Below are 25,736 nucleotides of genomic sequence, written 5' to 3'. Positions count from 1 at the left end.
AAAATACAGTGGACCCTTGGTTTGAGTTGGTTTGGTTCAGAACAACCTACATGGATACCAAAATCCATGAATCTCAAGGCTCATTGTATACAATGGCATAGTAAACTGCATCCCTTATAAAATAAATGGCACAATCAAAATTTGGACTTTTGGGGGGTGTTGCTGAAAACCAGGACCCCAAAATGAACCCTGGAATTTGTGGCTCCATAGGCATCAACAATGGATCCCACAATCCCCTTTTCCTAGTTTCAGTGACTTCCCAATGAACTTGCCAAAATTTACACAAACACCACATATACACCCCACACCACAGGAAATGTTTCAACATTTAGTTTGAGGAAAAGCCCTAATCCCCTCAGAATGCCCTGACAGACACATAAAGGGCTTAGGAAGAGCCATGGTTTTTTCCAGATTTTATCTGACTTTATTCCTGTGAACATTTCTTTATCCCAATTGCCAAATCAGACCCCCCTCCCTGGGGTCCCCATTGAGGCTGTGCCAATACCACTTGCACCCATTGTATGGCCAGGTGAGACTCATTGTTCCATTTCAGCCAGGAAGAAACAGAGCCATCAATTGCCAACCCATCTACATTCCTTTCCTTTTTCAGCACTTTCCTGTGTGGGTCAAGAACAGCTGCTAGACTTCAAATCAGACAATTATAATTCATTAAATTTCCCGCCACTCCTTCCAAACTATTCAGGCCCTGAATCCATGTTTTTTTTATAAAAGTGTAAGCACTCAGTAAGAGTGCAGAGGAGGGGGAATATTTTCAGGTTATGGATAATTGAATCCTTAGGTACAGGATCTGTGAATATGTAGGGCCTACTGTAATAACCTTTTTATAGTTTCCCTAATTCTTCAACTAGTTGTTACAGCAAAAGGCTGAGTGCAAGTGGGTTAAGCAAAAAAGTGCCAATATGAAAATATATTTTTGGATTAATATTCAGTTTTTCTTCATCTGAGAAATGAAACTATTTCTGGCAGTGGTCTGTGTATGTGTGAAGGGGTACTACATTCTTATATCCCCCCCCCCCAAATGATATCATCTTAGCATCATATCTTAGCTGCTTTCTTGTTTGCATCTTCCCTGCCTCTTGCCTCTTTACTCCTCCCAGATAACATTTCTCCAGCAAAAGTTGGAATAATGGAAATTTATTTGAAAGTCTGTTTGATGTCGGTCTCTAGTGGCTCAATGTATGTGACTGTTCTCTTACTGATGTCGGATGGATGGCTGTCCGGAAAGAAGCGAGAAGGGGGAGGAAAAGGCACAGCACAAGCTTTGATCTCTCCTGAATCCCTGTGGAATTCTTCCACCTTTTCATGTTAGGGATCAGTTAATTATTTGATGAAATTGGTTTGGGGACCAGAAATCATTCTGAAGACTCAGTTTTCATGCTGATGCTGAATGTTCTTTGATCTGTGGCATTTAGACAAAAAAAAAATCTGTACAGTATCCTATAAGTGCTGAGTCTCTGGCAGAAGTGAATCAACACAGTTGCCACTTCTCTATAGTCCTGTGTTTAAACATAATTGAGAAAATTTGATCGCTTTCCTACTCTTTCAGTAAGAATATTACCACAAGTAACATTTTACTTCCAGATACCAACATTTTAGATTTTGAGATGAACACATGCATTGTAGAAAAGGAAATATTCAGGGATTTTTGGTTCTGAATGTGACTGATATTCTGTGGCAGCTGTAGATTTATGGGAACCATGAATAATTATTTGTTTGACCTAATCCTTTGTTTTGTTGCTGATGATCAATCTGTATTGTCATCCTGGAGTCTCATTTTTCTCTCTCTTTGTAACTCCTTGCTCTCTTGGCTTCTACATGAGTGTTCATATTTTCTTTCTGGGGTGTTTTCTTAAATTATCATGCAGCCTGCAGCAACCCTCTGTCCCCTTTCTGTGACCCCGAAACTCCGAGACTCCTCAATTTCAAGAACATAATTTCTTTTGGCAAGAGGCTCTGAAACAATTTTTCCTGGATTGGCAGTTTAGCTGTAAACATACCCCAACTCCAAGATTCACCCCATTTTGCAAAAGCTCTGCCTAAAACCCCAAGAAGGCAAACTGGGAAATAGATCTCTAGCAATTTGTAAGTGCTATTTTTAGATGGGTCTAAGCCAAAAGTATAGCCATTGCAATTCTGTGCAGGTGGAAATTTTACTATCTTTCTTGATGGATTTAATGTAGTTACTCTACTACCCCTAAAGTTGTGCAGTTTCTTTTCATTTTTAATAGCAAGGCAATATTTCATTTTCTTTTGGACAACAAAGATGGTTTCTGAAGGGATGACATATGGAACAACCTCTGGGGCTTTATTAATCTATGGAATGCTTTTTTTTTTTTGCGGGGGGGGGGGGTCTGTACTATACACAGTTACAATTAACAAAACCTCTCATAAAGAAGCTCTCTTTTAAAATATCTGTCCACCCCCTTTTTTCTTTCTGTCCTCTATTTAATTGGATTTTTAAACCGTATTAACATTGGGAAGATGCTGAAAGAGGACTAGACAAGCACTGACTTTCTAGATTTCAGCAGTTTAGAATAAACAATGTGATAAAACTTGAACTAGGTAAGCAAATGAGTCTATTCCAACTGATTTTACTAAAACAGTGTGTGCCTGCCTGCAACAGATAAGGCAAACAATGGTTGCCTCCTAGAGAGCACCCCTGCCCTTTTGTTTTACCTTCAGGACCCTTCCAGACAGGCCCCAAAATGTGGGGCCTATCATGCTTTTACCTGAGACATCCAAAGCAGGAAGATACCTTATTAGATCCGGGCCTTCGTGAAAGGCCTAATGGGATATTGGGCCTGTGGGGTCCTGGAGTCCTCCTGGACAGATATTTTTAAAAGAGTGTAAAAAAGAATAAAAAAGATTGTAAAAAAATTAGAAATGACGCACCAGGAGATAGGGGGAGCAATTTTTCTTCTTGGCCCCATCCATCTCTTGGCACATCATTTCTATGCATCAGGAGGACACCAAAACCACTTTAATGGGGGCCAAGGTAAGTTTTTAAAAAATTTAAGAGTAGTTTTTTTTTTTTGGGGGGGGGGGGGTTGCAATGGCTGAGTGCCATCTCAGTAGTTACCGGGATGGCATGTAGCCACCCCACCGGGAAAGCCCATTTTTGGGGGGAGGGGACTTAAACACTCTCCAAAGCAAGCTTTTCAAACATACCCGAAGTGGTTTTTAAAATCACTTTGGCATGCGTTTAACTGCAGTGTAGCAGCACCCTCAGTTTCATTCTGTGGTCAATGTACCCAACCCTTTCACTCCTTTGCAAAGATCACTCCCCTTTTCTTCCAGAGGTTAGCTAGTACCTTGCCTCCTTTTGTCTTGGGAGAGAGCAACCATGAGGCTCCTGGTTCTTACTGGTTTACACCCATAAATGAGAGCCAGTGTTTGGAAGCTCTTACATTGAAATGTAGATAATATTCTTTTGTATATATCTTTTCTTATTCCAAGATGAATTTCTCAAAACAATAAAGGTAAGTTTTCTCTTTGCTAACATTACAAGAGTATCTTGAGTATTTCCCTGTTTCTCAATATTCCTAATAAATGTATATTGGACAGAACACTTACTTGTATGCCAAACAGTTCTAATGTGTTGTAACACAAACTGATGGTTCGTGGATCAATGCTGGTCACTGACTCATAAGCTGCTGATCTTTGGAGAGTTTCCAACAATCACAACAAGAAAGTCATGACCAATGGACACAAATATGATGTCTGTCCTTGGTGGGCTGGCAAAAAAAAAAAAAAGCAAGGCTGTCTAATCAAGTCATCTAAGAAACTGAGTTGTAAAAGATTCTCAGTGAAAACAAATGCATGCTTAGTTCACCAGCCTGCTGTTTAGGTCTTTTAGGTTTCATTAGTTCCTGCAGTGAAAGACAATGCCTTATTGAACACACCCAGTCTATTGCATTGTTACTGCCCAGTTTGGGAATGGCAGGCAAGCAGTGAGACTATTATGACTGTCTCACTGAAGAGGCTCTGAAAAGTATTCAGAGAACCCCATGGTGCCCCAAAGAACTACTGATGTTTTGTTTCTACAAGCCATTTCATCATTCTGGTAAATGCAATATTTTGAACAAGGGAAGAATACTGAAATATGCTCTTGCCTTTTGTTCTGTTTGTAACACAACAGCACGAAGAAAATATATAAACAATCACACTTGAAAAAGTAACATGGTGAAGAGTGGTCCTGCCAAGCAAATAAAAAGAGAGCCAGCTATCACACAGATTAGAAATAAATAACTGTTTCTTCCCACTACAGTGCCTAGAGTCTTTGAAAACCAGACAAAAATGAAGCTTGTAATTTCTCTGTGTTTTGTTTTCAGTGCTTTTATTTCAATATCCTCCATAGCTAGTAAATTATATAACTCGATTTCTAGGTCAGTTACATGAACTGCATGGGTAAGTATGCAGAGATGTTAGTTTTATTTCACTACTCCCAATGGCAAAGATTGTTCAAAGTCAGATATATAATTGAAGATGATAAATGTATACGGTAACTGTTTCATTAATAAGCAGAACAATAAGAGTAGTTTAAAGCAGAACGGCTTTGGGAACAGCAACATTTAAATGGCAAAGAATACATTTATACTTGTGTATCAGTCAACCTCTTGTATAAATTGAAGGTGTGTTTTGGGGCAAAAATTTTGCTCTGACTCATGGATCAGCCAAAAGTAAAACCTAGGGGCATGTCACAATTAAATCTTTTCTGCTCCTTTTAAAAATATATAACCGTACTTAGAATGAGCTAAAGAGAAAGTATTTATTTGAAGGGTATGCATTATATTACTGATTTTAAAATGTCTGCATCTATGCAGTTACAGATAGGGAAAGGAATGCAACTGAGAAAAAAGAATGACTGTAGACTTGAAAAAAATAGTTGGGAACTGAGCAAGGAAAGCAGACAGCCTCTGTTAGGGATCCAGGGTAGAGACACTGACAAGAACCAGAGAAGAGAAGATCCATCTCTTGTTCATACTAGAAAAAGATAGAAAGCCCTTTCTCCTTCTCCACTTTCTTTTTCAGCCTTAGCAGAGTTCATTAGCCATATGCAGGAGACATTTTGCACTCTTGAGGTGCAGCATAAAGCTCTTTTACATAAAGCTCCTCTTAAAACTGGCCACTGCAGTCTCTTTGCAAAGAAGGTTATGCAGAAAAGAACTGCCATTGGTCAGCAGTATCCAGAATTGCTGATGAACACTCAGGCTGAAAAATAAGGTGAGAAGAAACTTGGGTAAGAGAGGGGTAAATGGGTGGGGGAGTGTATCTCACCTCTGCCTCTTGTCAGTGCCTCCACCCTGAGTCCCTATTCCATTTATAACTCGACTCATGTTTTTGTTTTGTTTCTTTTTGGAGAGAGATATTTATATGTCAAAAAATTTCAACTTGAGTATATATGATATATTCTACATCTTGTTCCCATGCCATTGTTTTAATAACTACAAAATATGATTTTGCTTATTATGCATGGACTTGCATTCCTTTCTTTACTATTCCCTGAGCATAGCAAATCCATTATAAAATGTACATCATACATTTAAGGATTCCTTTTTGTTGTTGTTCCAGTGAAATATTTAGCAACAACTTTTAGATTTCAAATAAGGCCTGGAGTTTAAAAGAAAACAACAAATACTGCCTTAATAGTATACTTAAATAAATACAGAATTAAGAATAGACATAAAGATTGATAATAAAGTTTAATTATGTAATTCCTGTGATGTATTTATTATCACAGCTCAGAGTTTGAATTGGGTGGCACAGAGGGTTGAGACTTCATGCTAAGCCAGGCTACATTTGGACAGTCCTTATTTAAACAAAATTAAATGTTGGGGGAGGCTCATCCACCCCCAAACCCACTGCACACACAACAGCTTTGCATGACTTTTTATAAAACAAGGAATGTAGGAACCATTTCCTCTTGTATTCCGAGGATAATGTCATAAGAAAAGCCTATACTGTGTCAAAGTCATCTCTCTTTCTGGTAGGTTGAAGCTAGTGTGGTCAAGAAGTTTGACCTGGATTTCTTGAATCACCACTTGAGAACAATGAGTAGCAGCATTGTTACTGTTCTGTAACAGCAGTGAAAAAATGACCATTTCCAAATAGATTGCTATACATTTTCATTACTGCAAGTCATTAGACAAAGAGTAGGTTGGATCAAAGTTCAAACTCCTTTCACTAAAATTTCTGCTAAACAGAAAATCCCCTGAAATGTTAATTTTGTATCTTAAATTAGAAAAGAAGGGAAGTAGGTTGTAGGACCTTTAAGATAAAAGTAGTTCTGTATACACTTTCATGGACTTCAGTCCACTTTTTAAGATTGATATCCACAAAAGCTACAGTTGCAATGAATTGGGCAATCTTCAGGGTGCCACAAGATCTTCCTCCTTTTTAATACTGAAACAGATTGACACAGCTAAGCATTCTAACTAGTCCTGGCATGGGTGCTGCAATCTTGCATCGTCCAGGAAAACCCCAAAGCTATATGGCTCGCTTTGAGATAACAGTGCTATAGCATTGTTTCTGCTAAAGGTAAGTCCTTTTCATGTTTCTTAAGGAAACAATTGCAGATGAAATTTAACTACTGTAGTAATGCTTATTTCATGCTACAGTACTGTTCTCCATATGCTTAAATAGAGTGCTGTAGCAGGCTTACTGCAGCAGTTGCCTGATTTGCTACTTTCCATATATAGAAGCAAAACAAGAATACCCAAATGTTCCCACCCTGAATAACCAAAAGGGAATAAATCACACCTAACTAAGGATTTTTTTTTCTAAAATTGAAATGATAGATCTTTCCATTGCTGACTCATTTCAAACCTATCAGAATCTGCAGTGTTAAATGTCATTCTCATGTGAATTTTATAGGGAAGCTTAGAGCAGTATACTGAAATCAGTGGAAAGGCTCATGATGTGACTGTGAGAGAAAAAGAGAGAGAGAGAGGTAGAAAGCAATTATCACTACAGAATAGATAGACCAGATATTGACTGAAACCAAACTTGGTGCTGAATTTCCAATGATACTTGGCTAACCAGTGTGCCAGTGCTCTCAGGAAATGCTGAAGGTGATGTGCAAACACAGGAATTGCTTTGAAGTGGCATTTTGAAAAGGTATTCGAGATTATACAATAACATGAATTGCAGGACCTTATTTGCATCTCAGTACTACGTAATCTCTCCAAAAATATATAATTTATTGCAGTGATTCCCAAAGTGGGCGCTGCCGCCCCCTGGTGGGCGCTGCAGCGATCCAGGGGGGCAGTGATGGCCACAGGTGCATTTGGAGGTGGGGGCGGGGCCTCTTCCCAAGTGCCGGAGACAGGACTGAGTTCCTGAGGTGCCTGTTAGGACACAGGAGGCAGAGCTAAAGGAGTGGCCGTGGCTGAGTGGGCTGAGAATCTATACATCTCCTGAGGCCCTTGTTGGGACACAGAGGGTGGGGCTAGGGAAGGGGGCGGGGCCTCCTTCCAAGAGCCCAAGACAGGGCTGAGCCTGTATATCTCTCCTGAGAGGCCTTTTAGGACTAAAGGGGGGGGCTGGGGCAGGGGCGGGGCCTCTTCCCAAGAGCACGAGACAGGGCTGAGCCTCTGTATACCTCCCCTGAGGCGCTTGTTAGAACACAGGGGCGGGGTATAGAAGTTCAGCCCCGTTAGGCACTTGGGAAGAGGCCCCGTCCCCTCCTCTAGCCCTGCCCCTTGTGTCCTGGCAGGTGCCGCAGGACAGGGATAGAAGCTCAGCTCTGCCTCAGAGCTTGTAACTCCGCCCATCCCAGTCCTGCCCGCCCATTTGTGGCACCACCCACCTCCCCCTCCTGGCCCTGCATCTTGGACTAGGGGAGAGGCTCAGCCCTGCCCTCTTCAGCAGGAGCCATGCCCACCCTCTAAGGCATGCCCCCCCCTTTCCAGGGGGGGTTGAGTAATATTTTTCTGGAAAGGGGGCAGTAGGCCAAATAAGTTTGGGAACCACTGATTTAATTGCATATTCAAATGCTTATTGTTATGTACCTTCAAATGAACATAAAGTGACTTTTTCTTGGTGAGATTTTGTTCAGAAGTGGTTGCCATTACCACCCTCTAAATCTGTGTGAATGTGGCTCACCCAAAGTCACACATTTAATTTCTATGGGTGAGCAGGAAATCCAAAGGGTGATTTGATCCTTTGCCCACCACCCCACCCTCATTCTTCTTCCAAACCTCTCTATATGTATAACACAGGCTATCTGGCTGTGCATAGCTACATGTTTTTGTTATTGTCTGCTTATTTTTTGTTGTTGTTTACTTCCTTTTTGTTGTTGTTTACTTGCTTGCTTTTTGAAAGGGTGACCTTTCATAGCCCTGCTTCATTCATTCAAACTATATATATTCCTCTCAACAAGGCTATGGTTTTTTGTTCTGCAGAGCTGAAAGGGTAGGCATTCTACTGACAAATTAGAGGAAAATGTGTATTCTTTCATTTTCTGTGGCACATCGCTGTCCAGAGAAGATATATATATCTTTCAAATATTTTGTGCAGTCTTCCTCATTTTGCCATCTAGGCCATACTCTAATGTCATATGTGCCCTGGTGTTCATCTAAATACTGGAGGCAATAGATCACTGCTGCTTTTGGAGGCCAAGCAGGGTCATCCCTGGTTAGTACTTGGATGGGTGACTTCCACTGACTACTGTAGGTTTCAGATGAATTAATCACCCCTGAATATTCCTTGCCTAAGAAAACCATATTAAATTCATTGAGTCACCATTTGCAAAACTATGACTTGAAGGCATGCACATGCACAAACATGTACATGAGAAGTGTCTATGTTTGTAAAGTCATTACAATGCTATGAGGGGTGGGTTCAGGAGTTGATTAATTTATTGGTTTTTTTTAAGATGATGATTTTAGCATTTAGAACTCTTTTTGTTATTTCTGAAATAAATTTTTGTATTGCCACTTTTGATTTAGTTTGTAACTAGCAGTTCCATATACATGGAGGTGATAATGCAATCTATGTTATTAAATTTAGGAAGTTCTATCTCTATGTTTTATTTTTAATCCTTACAAATAGGAATGAGCAGGTAATCCAATATTTCATTCAGTGATTCTATAAATACTGTATGCTATTTGGTAATTGGATATTTCTGTAATCGGGAGTGAACAGCTGTGGTAGATTCATGAGCCAATTTTCTTCTCCAGGGGCTGTACATACTAAAAATCGGAAGTGGGGGGAGACTGGAAGTGGATGGAGCTCAACTTGGTTTGGAAGCATGATGTTTCAGAAATGTTAAACAATACAGAGTGATCCTGTAACCCATTGTGATTTGTCCCCCTGTAGACATCCTGCTTTCTGGCAGAAAAAAAATGTTGTCTGGTTGGAATGTGAGATCTTGGACACACTTTGTCCAAACCACTGCCAATCAAGGCAGTTTTTCTCAAGAGATTGTGTTGTGCGTTTCAGTATCAAGGATTCATGCAGTGAGGAGTGCTGAGCCTTTTCCCACCTGCTGTGTTTTCCTTTCTGACCTCAGAAACCTGCCCCTGCCATGTATCATGTTCATACTTGTGTTCAGGACTGGTAGTTGAAGAATATTGTCTGTAGGGTGAAGGCTAACCATCCTGGGCAAAGTTCATGAAGCCCTGTCTTTATCCTACTTTGGCACTTCGACTTGATCAACTGCTTTAGATGTGGTGGATGAAAGATGTAGCAGGCAGACTTTTGTGTTGTTATTTCAGTCAGCAGAAATAGTGGTTCCAATTTCATGTGAGCTGGATTTTATGTGTGCATGTGCAGATGACTAGTCACGGAAGTGGCTTGCGGAAATAAGCCAACTTCAGAATTAATTGTGGTTCACTGAAAGCTGAACCCAAAGCTTCTGATCTCTACCATGCAAAAATGGCAAAGCAAGCGATGGGGAGAGGAGAATAGAAGAGATGCAAAAGAAATGAGGAATCGAGAGGTGTTGAACTTAGAGCTCAGCTGTATGCATTGGAAACAATAGGCAACCCTGTTATTGATATTATTGATCCCTTAAAAAGAAAGGTAAAAAGCATGTTTCCATGAGAAGCCTGCATTTTCTTGGTTGGAATCACTTGTATTAAGGATTTCTCTGAGAGCAAATGAAAGTCAGCAAATATTTGGAGAAAGCACATGACTCATCAAATTTATCTTTACAAACATATGTATATGCACTGCAGTGTCTATATGTTTTGTCAGTGCTTTTATGTATTAGATCTATGTAAGTGCCACAGGTATTTGTTCACAAGAGAACTGTGGACAAATACCACAGGCTGAAATGGCTTTCTATCCCTCCACTGTAGCCTATTTCAGTTTAAGTTGACAGCCTGCACTGTATCTTCTTACTCAATCACCTCTATTCACTGCATGCCAGCAGTATTTTCAAAATAGCACTCAACGATAAGGAAGAAGCAAACATGAATGGACTGCTCTGAATTTATTGGTACTCCAAGTTCCCTTGATCAAAAGTCCTGCCAGCTGAGTGGCTTGTCTTCCCTGCTTAGAGAGGAACTTCCCACATGCTGTCTGAGCTCCTCAGTACACTCCTTATTCCAAGAGATAAAATGAGAGTTGGTGACTTAAAGGTGGAATAAACAGGAGCAAAGATGGCTTGTCACTGCCAAGCCTTGTCTTGGCAGCTGCCTCAGCAGAATGCATTTGATAAACTGTGATTGACAAAACACTATAGAGCTGTAGCTTGAAGCTGAAATCAAGGTTCAGGGGGAAACAGTCTAAAATTAGAATAACAGTTCAAGTACACAGACTTGTCACAAATCACTTTAGCAGCTAAAACTTCAAGTAGGAAGAAAAAAAGACCTGACATGGAATTTCTTGAAACAGTCAGGAAAATAATTTGTATTATCCTTTAATGGATGGTGTTGCATTGTTCTTTTCCAAAACAATTCAGTAAATGTCCAACATTCTACATCACATAATTATTTTTAGAGGAAATATATGTTGCCATTTGCAAAATAGCCGCACAATCCACACACCAAAGCATTACACAATTTACTTTTAAAAACGACTTCTGACTTACATTTTTATTGTTACCTTTTTTAAAATAAATAATGTACACAAAGTATGGGTGAAGGTGACACAACACAAGCAAAAAATGTTGCTAGCAAAAAAATTTTACAAAATGCTGATGCCATTTAAAGAAAATATATTTGAATGCTTAATGAAGTTCTTTAAAAAAAGAAAAGAAAATCAGAACTGTCACTAATTACAAAATTAGAAAGATTTTACTACTTAGTTAAAAGTTCCTAGAGGTGTCACAGCAACCACAGTTGTGATCATTAATGAGGTGCTATCACGCGCTGTCCACATGCCACAGCCACCCCAAAATGCAATTTCTATGAAAATTATCAATTGTTGTTGATGAAACTGCCAGAATAAAGACAGGAAGCTGTGTCTTGGCACCATGGGATCCTTCCATGAATGTCACTAGTCTCCAGACAATCTTTTGATGACAAGAGCCAAAGGATGTGTCCACATATCATTAGAAAACATCAGAATTTGCCTTCTGAGTATTCACTGTATAAGGTTCTCTTTCATTGCACCTTAACCAGAGACAGGACAACATTATGAACCTAAATTAAAACACAAGGCTGATAGTGGAGTACCCATCTGGTACTGAACATGAAGCCAGAATATTTGGGCAGCAAAGAAGCTCAGCAAGACAGTCAAAAGCTAGGAAGGCAACAGTAAACAAAGAAGACAGCAGCGGATGGATAGGGGACAGTCATCCTTGGAACACAGTCTGGTGGTACAACAAGATTGTGTAAGAAAACCAAAAAATTGAGTGGATGGCTATGTATCCAACCAGAAGAGTAGGGACAAGGCTCCAAGAACCCAGCTGTGGCTGTTAATTTACAGCTACATGCACAACATTTGGACACAATATCCAGTCCTTGCCGGCCGATGGGCAAAGGAGTTAAGGAAGAGCAAATAAGTGGCTGATAAGTCATTGCAGAAAATATCTCAACTTAAACAAACACTGTGTACAAGATGTTTGACAAAAAGGTTCAAGACCTCAAACCTTCTGATAACCTGGATTATCTGGCAGTGTAGAAAGGGCCTCTGTTTGTCATTAACCTTATTAACCAATCATCTGGTATATAATCCATAAACATTTTTCTAGACAATTATGTATTTCTCTCCACTACACACATTTTATTGTTATGGAACTTTGTATCAGCAATATAGACTCCCACAACAGGACCAAAAATCATTAAAAATAAGCCCCATCAAAAAACACCTGTAACTGCTTTATAAGTGCTATATGTTGGAAGTAACTCTCACCTTTGGCTATGCTGTCTAGTGTCTAGGGTGACTAGAGCTGATGGGAGTTGCAATCCATCAACTTTGGAAGGCTGCAAATTGCTAATCCCTGCTCTGTAATAAATGCCATGAAGCAGTACAGAGCTGGTTATGGGTAATCTCTTGGGGGGAAAAATACAAAAATATATAGTCTTGTGCCATCATCAGTCCTCTTCTCTAGCAACATTGTTTAGGATTGGAAATCAAGTAACAAAATGTCTGCCTTCCCTAACAGCAAAAGAGCATGTGGATGACCCCCAAGTCCACAGAAATCCCAACTCCATTTTATTTTTCACTCAACTCGTAATCTTTCAGCAAGGGACTAGTAATTGGTAGCTTTCACTTTACTCCTGTGGGTCACTTTCATTTATTTTGTTTTCTTTTCTACCTTCAAAACAAAGTTTTGTGCAGTGGTTAAAACATGAATTGACCTGACACTTTTGACTGGGGAATAAATTCTCCACTTTTCTGTGAATGCTTGAACATTTATGGCAAGCTTGACAGAAAGCTATCTTGCCACTGACATTCACTTTTCAATTAAAGCTATAACAATCTGATCAAGAGGCGGCTAACTCTGCTTTTATTCCTTCACTCACATAGAAAGGAGCCTAATAATCTTTGTCCGATGATTTCTGTTTCATTGCCTATTGAAACCCTGTGCTCTAATGCTCCATCTGGAGGTTCCACTGGGACAGATGTGGATCTATTCATAGAAAATGGATCACTTCAGTAATTTCAGATGGAAAATGCCGTGATCGTTTTAACAGACTGTCTGCTTTGGCTGTGTGGCTGCAGTGCATTGCTTTGTGTTTCTGAGTGCTATATATTTGTGAAGGTTGCAGAAGGTTAATGCACTCAAATACTGCTCTGGTGCTTGGGCAGCTTACTGGCTTGCTGTCTTGATCTCAAGGCTTCTATGTCTGCAATTGTCGCTCCATCCTCAGGTTAATAATAGGTGGATGCTGAATACATATTGAAGGAAACTTGACCACTTCTATCTGCCCTTGATCATGTTGATGACAAAGGTCATGGTAAAACGAATTCTGGGGTGTCTCATTGATATCCTGACCCCATAAGAGTGAACAGGAAGAAAAAACCCAAGGTAAGAGCTATTGAAGCCAAGAATTGGTTTATTTATTTACCACATACACTTTTGTATAAATCAAGGGCAAGTTTTTGAGCCAAAATTATAAATATGACCTACAGATAAATTAAGGGGAAATTTTTGAGACATGTAAAAAACATTTCTTTTCTGCTCATTTTGAAAATGCATAGAAATACCATACTAACTAAGGGCCTCATCACAAAGGCCAGTGGATTCACCATGTATGTGGCGAATTGATGGGCTCCCAGCGGGGATGGGTGGGTGGAGATCCCGTTGCTCCATGCCCCACATCTTACGACTTATCTTTTTCCTCATCTCATGGGGGAAGCTTCCCCCCATTGCTGGTACAGCAACATGGGACGGCTGCCATGGTGACAGCATATGCCACTTGCTCTCCCCTTTCTGGATGGAGCCCAGCCAGAAGTACACATGTGTCATGTAATGGGCTCCATCCTGAAAATGGAGAACAAGCGGCATTTGACAGGCCAAGAAGCCTATCTGATGAGGTCGTAAGAGCTGCAAGGAAAATTTTTTGCCTTTATTAGGGAGCCCAATTAGCATTTCCAGCATTGAACCATGGATAAGTAAAGACCACATTTGTGAGGTAAATTTTTTGTCAAAAATGTTTCAACTTACATACAAGCATATGCAGTATTTAATTATGGACAGGTGTTTTTTAGATAATAGGGCCCTTTCATGCAGTCATATAACTCAGAATATCAAGGCAGATAATCTGCTTTGAACTGGATTATCTGAGTCCACACTGCTATATAATCCAGTTCAATGTGGATTTTGTACAGCTGTGTGGAAGGGGCCATAGTGTCATGTTTTGTTAGTCTTAGGCATTTAGTAATTTCAAGTGGAGATATGTAAGCCATTTGTATTAGGGAAGATAGTAGAAGAATGGAGTATTAAGATGTTGTTATTGAATTACAACTCCCAGTACCCCCCCCCCCCCCCCCCCCGCTTGTGAGTTTTAGTCCTCCACAAGTAATTTTTTCAAGCTTTGTAATTCCTCAGACTGGATTTCTCACCCACACCCCCCCACCCCGCATTTTCTAAATATATGTATCTATATTCATAATTATACATAATTAAGTAATTTGTAATTACTCTCATGTGTCTCCAGGATGTATATATATAATAACCGAAGAATACATCCTGGAGATATCCAAGAAGCTTGTGATTCCGTATCCTTACAGTGCTTTTACTAACAGTTATGCTTTGTTGGTTTTGAATGTTTACTTAGAGGTTGCCTCTCTAGACAAAGGCTATTCAAAATGGTAAATAGCAGTGTAAACATAGAATTACAATAATACTATATATATATATATATATATATATATATATATATATATTCCCACCATATAAAAATAAGTAAGATATTAAAATGTAATTCAGATGATATGAAAGCAGATTTCAAATCCAGCAAAGAAGATGATATATAAACAGATATTTGAGTCATCGTATTGATGTTGTTTTTGCTCCCTGTACTGTAATATTGTGCATAGTGATACAGCTTTTAGATGGAAATATACAAAGAATGTGTTTCTCCATGCTTAGGTTTTGGAGATGCAGCAAGAGTTAATTTTAATAGAATCCTTCCTTGCTTTTCCTTCGTCTGTGGGGCTTTTAAAAATTCTCTTATATTTTATTCTACCATATGACAAATTGGTCTGTTCAATATTTCTGTTGCCAGGGATGCATTTCAAAAACCTGACATGAAAGATTAATATAAAGAATAAGCAGTAACTATTTAAGAAATTATAAATGTCCATATATATTTAAAAATAATGCCCGTATTCCAGCTTTGAATTGATGCAGATCTAGATCAAGATACATCACTTACAGAAGTTTAATTGTACCCGGGGGTGGGGGGGGGGGGGAGGAGAAAGAAAATGAGTTTGGCTGTTTGTGTTTACACATAGATGTCAAATGGGCTATAATGAGCTAACAAATGTGTATAAGTGAATGCAAAAGCTAGACATTACTGCAGCGTGAATCATAATTATGTTGACTATTTTACAATAGGACTTAAAACATGAAAACCTGTAATTAAAAATTGAATTCCATGGATGGCATATAAGGAACAGATAATTTTGTACTTCAGAATGATGGTATTTGCAAGACATTTGAACAATGCATCATAAAAATATGAGAAGCTAAGCTGTTTTTACTTTAATTGGCTTGGTGAATATAGTTCAGGCAAGGAGAAAAGTCAATAACTACTTCAAGGACAAGACAAGATCAAACAACTCACGAGAAAGAAAATGTAAGAAAAGAATAATAGAAGAATAACCTATTATGTTGTATTTCACTATATCAGTTAAAGAAGATAATCAGATTAAATGAAAAAACAGCTCTATGGAGAAACAGCTCATACTCTGTAGTCTTTGAGTTTTTGTTTCTCAGTGTTACCTTCAAAGGTCATTTTTTTATTTCTCCATACTCTCTAATTGCATGTGAATAGAGAATTAGTTTTAAGAGGAATTGGAATGCATAGATATCATTGTTCAATAGTACATTGATGGAGAATGTAAGTGTGTGTGAGAGAGAGAGAAAGAGAGAGAGAAAGAGACATGCTTAACATAGTTTTTAAATATATTGTGCACAAATCAGATTTAATGTATTCATTAGCTGAATTATACTGAAAAGTATATCTAGATTCCACATCTTGTGTGTAGAGGGGGAAGTATTATTTGACCAATGGCATATATTTATTGATTTAACTAATAGTTTAAAGGGTCTAATTCCATTTCCTTTAGGATCACATTTAAGATGAATCACTGACAACAATTCCAAACTCAGACAACAACCAACTGACACTGTAATTGAGTTTCTTCCATGAAATACTAAGTAGATAGAAACTAAGTTGCGTAGACTTGTAAAGTGAGGGAGTGAGGGTGTAGGAATCCGTGACAAGATTAAAAGTATTATTCTGTACTTATTAAGTATTTACTTAAAATATTTGTGTGTTGCCTCGCAACCACATTAATGGCCGGGCTGTGGCGCATCTGGTCAGTAGCCAGCTACAATAATTCACTACTGACCGAGAAGTCATGAGTTTGAAGCCAGCCCATGTCGGATTGAAAGCCCAATAATCTAAAATAGCCCAGCTCGTTGTTGATCTAAGCAACCCAAAAGATAGTTGCATCTATCAAGTAGGAAATTTAGGTACCGCTTATGCGGGGAGGCTAATTTAACTAATTTACAACACCATAAAAGCCATCCAGCAGTGTGCAGAAAGGAATGAGGAAGTAATTCATCAAGGACTCAGTGTCACAGTGGATGATGAAGCAGCAGCTTCCCCTGTGGCTGGAATCAAGGATACCCTCATGAAGCCTGGAAGTTGGAAAATGTTCAATTGCCTCTGTGTCTATGTCTCTGTCTCTGTCTCTGCTGTATGTCGTATGACATTGAATGTTTGCCATGTATATGTACATTGTGATCTGCCGTGAGTCCCCTTTGGGGTGAGAAGGGCGGAATATAAATACTGCAAATAAATAAATAAATAATAAATCACAAGGAGCGATGAAGTAAAGCCAACTAAACAAATGCAAATGTTTTTAAATAACATTTTAAAAGCACATTAAAATGTTCTTTAAGGCGCTTCTAGGCAGTGCTTAAACTTCCTTCAGAGCGGGTTAAAGAAACTTGCTTCAAAGAGGTTTTAAGTCCCCATAAGCATCCAAAAGAAGTGGGCTTTCCCAGCGGCTGTCCCCATTCCAGCACTACCATGCTGTAAATGGGGGCACCCCAACTCCTGCCCCCAGCCTTAAAATAAAACTTACTGGGTTGCCATGAGGATGCTCTGGCAGCCCTTATGGTGTGCAAAAATGAGGTGCCAGGAGGGGGGGCAGGAGCAATTTGTCCCCCCCCTCCATCTCCTGGCACATTTTTACATGCCAGGAGAGCTGCTGGAGCATTCTCATGGCAACCTGGTACGGTTTTATTTTATTTTAAGGCTTTCAGGGGAGGGGTTGGGAAGAGGGGTGAGCTGCCCTCTTTGCTTCTCCAGGCTTTGGGCTGTGGGGACAGATTCCTGGGACTGCTTCCACAATTCCAGGAGTTTGTCCCCACAGGGCCCATACCCCATAAGAACCGGGCCTTTCAGGAAGGCCCGAATCTCATGGGGTATCTAATTAATTCGGGCTAAATCAGAGTTTTCCTTCTTTGTCCCAAATTAGTCCTCTTTTATTGGAGGCGTTGTTTGGACATTGCCAGTAAAAGTCAGATAGGACCTGCATTTTGGCCCTGTCTGGAAGGGTCCACAAACTCTTAAAAGCTGTCTAGAAGCAGTTTTGAAGCAATTTAAAAGGCAATTTAAAATTTGGTTGCCATGCAGAACAGTACTGGTTTGGCTGTCTGCCAAAAACGTAGAAGGAATCGGGCCAACCTAACTTCCTTGGAAAGGGAGTCCCATGGTCAAAGCACTCTACAGAGAAAGCACTGTTGTGTGCACCCACAACACCTAACTTCATGTTGAGACATCAGACCTATCTCCTCTGAAGCTTTCAAATTTCAGGCAGGTTCATATGGGAGGAGGCAATATTTCAGATATCTTGACTCTAAATCATATTAAGCACCAACAATTATACCATGAATTGAGCTTGGAAACAAACTGCAAGCCAATGTAGTTCCTGCTGGACTGTTGTTACAGTAGAGTCTCACTTATCCAACATAAACGGGCCAGCAGAACATTGGATAAGTAAATATGTTGGATAATAAGGAGGGATTAAGGAAAAGCCTATTAAAAATCCAATTACGTTATGCTTTTACAAATTAAGCACCAAAACATCATGTTATACCACAAATTTGATAGAAAAAGTAGTTCAATACACAGTAATGCTATGTAGAAATTACTGTATTTACGAACTTGGCACCAAAATATCACGATGTATTGAAAACATTGACTACAAAAAAGTGTTGGATAACCCAGAATGTTGGATAAGCGAGTGTTGGATAAGTGAGACTCTACTGTATATAGTTTTAAAACATGCACCTGACACCCTTCTGGCTGCTGCACCTTGCACTACCTGCAGCTTCCAAACACTTTTCAAAGACACCCCACTTTTCAAAGAACACGTTACAGTAAACTAATCAAGTCTAAAGTATAAACCACTGTGGCCAAGTCTGCTTTCACCAAAAAAAGTGTGCAGCTGGCATAACAGTCAAAATTGGACAAAGATGCTCTTGGCCACTGTAGAGGCTGTGATCTTAATCCAAGGTTGGTTTTTCCACTTCTCAGCAGCACTCCTGTCCTTTCAGTTTGTTCAATGACATACAGACCTTCACTACATCAGAACAACAATTCAATGCTACCACGGCCTTTTTGGCATCAGTTGCATATCAATATTACTTTCAATATGAATGCATTTTGTATATGTTGCGATCAGCTTGAGTGTTGTATTATTTACTTTAAGCATTTTTAATTTCACAGTGATCAAACTTGCACACATAATTTCCATTCCCTTTTGTAATATCCCTATTAAATAATTTAGGCTGGAGAGCACAATTTTCATTGATGAAAATTTAGTCCCTATGTGAGCATTTGAAACTAGAGTTTCCTATTTTAAGGTCAACATGAAGTTGCAATTCCCAGGCAAGATAACAAGCTAACTATTTTATTTCCAGGGTGTGTGTGTGTGCATGTGTGTTTCAGAATCTGAAATAACCTTTGAGAGTTCTTACCTGGAGAATTGTCCACTTGTCCCCTAGATAGTTCGGGGGTCTTTTTCTATACTTTTATAGTAGGGTGGGAAGATGTAGTCTCCAGGCCTTTGGAAAGTGCTCAACCCTATTCAACAGCAATGAATTTCTTCTACTTTGCCTCTTGATAATATGTCCTACTGATCATGTTGTAGTAGAGCCTGTGAGTAATGTTACAAACAGTAGTATGGGTGCCAGAAAGGGAAAAAGGGTTACTCGGGAGCAGGAATCTGATGATGAGCAGCAGAGAAAGAGAATCCGGGACATACTTACAGCACCTATAGATGAGGAGTCATTTGAGGGATTCTCTGGGGACGATGGGTCAATGAGTGAAGGAGAAGAAGGAGACACCATGGATTGGACTAAGGTAAGAGAAGTGCAAGCTATTTGTGTGGTGCAAACAACTAGTGATACCTTTATTGGGGTTCTCTGGGGGTGAAGACTGGCAATCAGGGTATCCAATTGAATCTTGGGGGATCTAAGTCTTGACAGGAGATGGAGGAATTGGAGGGCGAGTCAAGGGAATTCACGTGAATAGCTGGGAACAGCTGCGGGGGATAGTGATGGGGTGGTGGTCAGTTCATCTTCTGATGATGGTTTGTAGATAAAAGTGGGTTCAGGGGTGAGGAGTCTTTGCAGAAGGCAAGGTGTTGATGTGCGTTTGTGTGCTGTGTATTCGTAAAGATTCTTGTAGACTTGCTGCTGCCTGTTTCATGTTCGACGCTGGATTTCAATCTGCAGTTTGGACCTGGACCGGTTTGGCTAAAGATGCTGCTTCTGCGGACTCTGGAGCTATGCTGTTTTGGATTTCTCCCATTTCGACCTTGGACTTCGGCTGACGATGCTTCTCCTCCTGTGACTCTTTTTGTTAAGCATTTGTGTACTGTGCCTTTCTGTTTTGCCTTAGAACACTTTGTTTGACTTGTTGCTCTTTGCATCCAGTTAATTTGGATTATATTTCTGTTTACCTTTTGGACCAGGTCTGGTTTGGTTTTTTGAGTTTTGACCAGTGAAACTGCATTTAAGTTTCTCTGCGTCCCTTTTCGTTTGTTTTAATAAACTCTGTTTTGAAGCCACTTTTAAGTCTGGCCCTTTAAGGTGTCTGTGATTCCAACAGATCATCTGACTAGTTAAGAGAGGAAAGCCAATTTAATATACATCTACACACACACACACACACACACATATATATATACACACTTTCCTATTGCCATTATTGGTTCCATAGAGTAAAATAGTTCCTAAAGTGTTGCTGATTGGATTTATGATGGGACTCCAAAAGGATTTAGCAGGATTTATAACAAGGGTTGACAGAATTAGGTCTTGATTTTTGCCAAACATCCTGCCTACATTCCATAATTGAATAAATTCAGGATACCTGGGTCTGTTGTTACAATCAAAACACATTAAACTGGTATGTGCTGGCAGTAACCAGATAAAGCTTAAGGAGAAAACAGATAATAATAACATGTTGCAGTGACATGATTGCAAGTGCAGGGCACATAAGGTACTTGTAAAACAAATAATTTGATCAAGATGGTGGTAATATTGATTTCATTTTGAGACATTACCTAGGTGTCAAATAAACCCTACGAATAGTTATGTAAGAATAATGGAATTTAAGTACAATAGTGTGGACTTGTCTATGTGATATAAGAGTTGGAAGAAGAATATAAAGCATGTGTAGTGCTCAACTTTATCCTAATAGTCTTCTGTATATTTAAAGAAGAATGCTGAGGGCTCTTCAGGAACACTTTGTGGCCTTTAATGTGATGGTGCCATACTTAATGTCTGGAGAAATTATCAAACAACCATCAGGGCAAGATATCTGACCCTTGGTATCTTGAAATATTGACATCTTGAAAAATTTCAGACATGTTCCAAAAATGCAGGTTAGCTTGGGTCTTTGACTCTCCCACTATTCTCAGAAGGACAGCTCAGTGTACTGCATCTCTTTCATACAAAAATGCCTTTCTATATGGTTCTTTTCTTAAAAGAAAATGTTTACAAACTCTCCAGTTTAACAAATTATGGCATCCTCTCTTTGACAGATGTTGTTACAAAGTTCTCCCTTTCATTTTTTTGGCACCTGTTTGTGTTTGAAAGCATAACTAAGCATTCAACTTTTTAGATTAGGTTAAGAGCAAGCAAACAATATTTTAAACCTTTGGTTTTCATTTGTTTGTCTAAAAGATGTGAACCTATTAATCAGCTGTATTCGCTGTGATTCTTGGAAACATGTGCTTTATTCTTTTTCATTTTTCACTTTAGATGAGATAAAATGTGCAATCCAATGATTTCATCTCCAAAATACACAGTTCTTTTGTATAAGCTGGTTTATTTAGCTGCCAAGCACATCTGTACACACAATTTCGTTATGTAGAGGTCAGCAGAAGAAATGCCAGCTTGGATCTCATATTTGAAAAAAAGGTGGGATGTTATTTATTAAATAAAAACAAACAAATTAATTAACGTATAGCTTGGCAGAGTAACATTAAATAGAGAGCAAACTAAGAGTTTTATGAATCTATGGTGAGCAAATATGAATTCATGGTGGCTCAGTGATATATTACACAAAACAAAAATGAAATTCGCCAGGCAAAGACTAGAGTATTTGTATACCTAAGACTTTTTGTACAAAATATTGTGCTCTTAAAGGAAAGATTAGATATTGTAGGTCAGAGTGTGCTCTATCCTTCCTGATAATTGCAAAATATATTACTGTCCCACTGAGAGTTTTTAAAAAAAAGATTGCATTAAATCTGAATAAAAGCTTAATAAGTAGATTAGTTCAAACAATTGTACTCAGGAGAATGTGTGGTTCTAAATGTAGTTAGTAGAGATAACCTTAAATGCAATTAGGTCTAACTCCCTGTGAGTGTCAAAGGCAGCAGAATTCATAAAGGTTTTCCAAAAGATGATTTCTCTTAAAAAATGTTTCAGCATTTTTTTTTATTCCTTTGGGCGTTAGCAACAAATTCTTTGTTAAAAGTTACTGGAGTTTTGGAAAAAAACAGAAGAAAATTAGTTTTGAGCAAATTGTGTTAGATGTTTTCTATCAAAAAGATGCATGCTTCCACTACCAGGGGGAAGCAGTTTGTTATCCCCATCTGTAAGCTTCGTAATTGTTAGAAGCTCTTGTCCCAAGGTAGTCAGTGATAAAGACAAAGGGAAACCACTGATTTCACTAAACACATACAACTTATAAAGGACAAAGTGAACCAATGTCAATTAGATTTTCCCCCTTTGTGCTGTATACCATGTTTTTTTTTAAACAGCACTATATTGACAGTTGTGTAGTTCTGACTTCTCTTATACAGATTGCATGAGTGTAGTTTACACATGTAAAAAAAAACCCCTCAGGTTTTTTATTCGGAAATTTATTTTTTATTTAAAGTTTTAGTATGAGATAGACCAGGGGTCCCCAAACTTTTAAAACTGGGGGCCAGTTCACGATCACTCAGACTGTTGGAGGGCCGGACTATAGTTGTCCAGGTGGCTACCGAGCAACAATAATAATAATAATAATAATAATAATAATAATAATAATAATAATGATGATGATGATGATAGTACTTCAAAGACTCTGGCAGAAACCAGTGCAGGTGGTCCCAGTGGTGATGGGCACACTGGGTGCCGTGCCAAAAGATCTCAGCCAGCATTTGGAAACAATAGACATTGACAAAATTACGATCTGCCAACTGCAAAAGGCCACCTTACTGGGATCTGCACGCATCATCCGAAAATACATCACACAGTCCTAGACACTTGGGAAGTGTTCGACTTGTGATTTTGTGATACGAAATCCAGCATATCTATCTTGTTTGCTGTGTCATACAACGTCGTTGTGTCAATAATAATAATAATAATAATAATAATAATCCCAACCCCTTTCTGCCTTTGTGGATCAAAAGCACAAGCAAAGCACCTCTTACAGATGGCCTCCCAGCCTCATTATTATTATTATTATTATTATTATTATTATTATTATTATTATTAATAATAATAATAATAATAATAAAGATGGTTGGAAGAGACCCCTTGGGCCATTTAGTCCAACCCCCTTCAGCCTTTGTGCCGTGGGGGCCGGATAAATGGCTTCGATGGGCCGCATGTGGCCCCCGGGCCGTAGTTTGGGGACCCCTGAGATAGACAATAGTTTTATTCATGTGTATGTGTTTTGCTTTCTACTCAGGTATCACCAAATGCAGACCAGAAGGCTGTAGTGAGTTGCGGTTTTGAGGATAACCTTGTCTAGATCCACAGTTACTCAAATAATCTGGAATAAATTGCTCTAGAGCTGCTCTAATGCAAGGGTTTCTTTAAAACCCTTTTGGTGTCTAGCTGCGCATCTGGACTGAGGTCACATTGGTGCCACTACCGCCACTGTGTCACAATTGACAAGCAGCTCCCACACTTGCTGGTGATACCACTTTTCCTGATCACATAGCTGGGTGCCCTGTTGTGACCTCACAAAAAGCAATATTGCTAGCAAACTTCTGCAAAGGAGTTGTTTGTGGTCAGCAATACAGAAGTGGCACTGTTAGACATGTGGACCAGTCCTGCAATCCACACTTTCAAATCACTGTGATCACGCTAATGCTTACTGGAAGCTCCCTAGAAAATCATGTTTCCCCTTGTGCTGGATTAATAGCTAGCTGCAATCCAGCCATACCCCATGTAGACCTCACAGCAACTAAAAGGTAAATCTCATTAACTAGACAGGGTGAAGCTTAGACACAGGGTTTTCTTGTGGTGTACAATTATAGCATTATGGGCCCACTTTAACTGCCATGGCTGGCTCCTATGGAATACTGGGAATCCAGAGGCATCAGAAGTGAGAATCCTTAAGGATTCTATATGGAGCATCTATGGCAGCTGAAGTGGAATCATAGTGCTATAACTGTAGTGTGAAAATAAGAAAAGAATATTCCAAAATACTCTCCCAAAACTGATATTCTGTGCTGAGAAACCATAATGAGAAAAATCATTGACTGATTCAAGGACATAGTTGTATTAGTCCGGAATATCTTTTTTGCAAAGCATGCCTGTTAAGTTGCGAGATGCCTTTGCATACTATGAAACGTCTTCATTTGCGACTTATTCTGAGCAAAAATTGCATGTGTTTTTATATATAGAAAACAGTATTTTATTGAAAATAAACAATATTTCTCTGTTTAAACGTTACTTTCTATACATAAACTGCTGGTTTTTGTGTGTGTAAAGCAACCACGTGCAAAGTTGACACAGAATAAATATTGACTCATAAAGAGTCCTCAAACATTGTATTGTTTTTTAAGACCTTCCTTCAGTGGAAAGAACATTGTTGCAATTATTTGTTGCTACATTTGAAAAGAATTACATCTTCATGTTAAAGGCCCTAAAAAATAGTGCCATAGTTTCTTAAAGGTTAAATCTCTAACAGAGCTTGAACTTCAAATAAATATATATATACAAACTTTACACCTGATATTGTAATAGAATCATAGAATAGTAGAGTTGGAAGAGACCTCATGGGCCATCCAGTCCAACCCCCTGCCAAGGAGCAAGAAATCACATTCAAAGCACCCCCGACAGATAGCCATCCAGCCTCTGCTTAAAAGCCTCCAAAGAAGGAGCCTCCACCACACTCCGGGGCAGAGAGTTCAACTGCTGAACAGCCCTCACAGTGAGGAAGTTCTTCCTGATGTTCAGATGGAATCTCCTTTCCTGTAGTTTGAAGCCATTGTTCCGCGCCCTAGTCTGCAGGGCAGCAGAAAAAAAGCTTGCTCCCTCCTCCCTATGACTTCTCCTCACATATTTATACATAGCTATCATGTCTCCTCTCAGCCTTCTCTTCTGCAGGCTAAACATGCCCAGCTCTTTAAGCCGCTCCTCATAGGGCTTATTCTCCAGACCCTTAATCATTTTAGTTGCCCTCCTGTGGACACATTCCAGCTTGTCAGCATCTCCCTTCAATTGCGGTGCCCAGAATTGGACACAGTATTCCAGGTGTGGTCTGACCAAAGCAGAATAGAGGGGTAGCATGACTTCCCTGGATCTAAACGTTATACCCCTATTTGTGCAGGCCAAAATCCCATTGGCTTTTTTTGCCACCGCATCACATTGTTGACTCATATTTAACTTGTTGTCCACGAAGAATCCAAGGTCTTTTTCACATGTACTGCTTTCGAGCCAGGCATCCCCCATTCTGTATCTTTGCATTTCATTTTTTCTTCCTAAGTGAAGTATCTTGCATTTGTCCCTGTTGAACTTCATTTTGTTAATTTTGGCCCATCTCTCTAATCTGTCAAGATTGTTTTGAATTCTGCTCTTTGTTTCTATGTTTAGCTGTATCGCCAGTCAACAGTACATTCATGTTTGGTTCAAGGTTCCAAAATATAATGTTGAGAAATCCCATCGCACCAACAACCTAATGTAGATCAATGGATCTCCTGACACCTGCAGAGGAGCTTGATGCCGGTAATAGTAGTCTAAAACGCCTAATGGTATTAAAAGTTGGAGAGTTTCAGAAGAAGCAATAGCTCACATTACTGAATATATAAAAGTCTGTGGCTTCAATACAGATACGTCAGAGGAAGAA

The 25,736-nt window shown here is 39.3% G+C and overlaps 1 protein-coding gene across 16 annotated transcripts in view; it reads left to right on the top strand.

Annotated features, from left to right (window-relative positions):
* The window catches only part of tenm2 (teneurin transmembrane protein 2), a 1,150,537-nt gene that overhangs the window by 533,854 nt on the left and 590,947 nt on the right, over positions 1-25,736 (top strand). The window contains exon 1 of one of the 16 annotated variants that reach the window (XM_062973912.1): positions 6,541-6,558. The exons of the other annotated variants lie outside the window; for them this stretch is intronic. The gene's annotated coding sequence lies outside the window, so the exon portion shown is untranslated. Of the gene's footprint in view, positions 1-6,540; positions 6,559-25,736 lie in introns of those variants that run through there. 16 annotated transcript variants of the gene reach the window in all.

The sequence above is a fragment of the Anolis carolinensis genome, chromosome 2 (genome assembly GCF_035594765.1).
Source record: "Anolis carolinensis isolate JA03-04 chromosome 2, rAnoCar3.1.pri, whole genome shotgun sequence".
NCBI classification, from domain to species: domain Eukaryota; kingdom Metazoa; phylum Chordata; class Lepidosauria; order Squamata; family Dactyloidae; genus Anolis; species Anolis carolinensis.
Note: the sequence above shows the minus strand (reverse complement) of the source record. Positions and strands in the feature narration are given on the sequence as shown.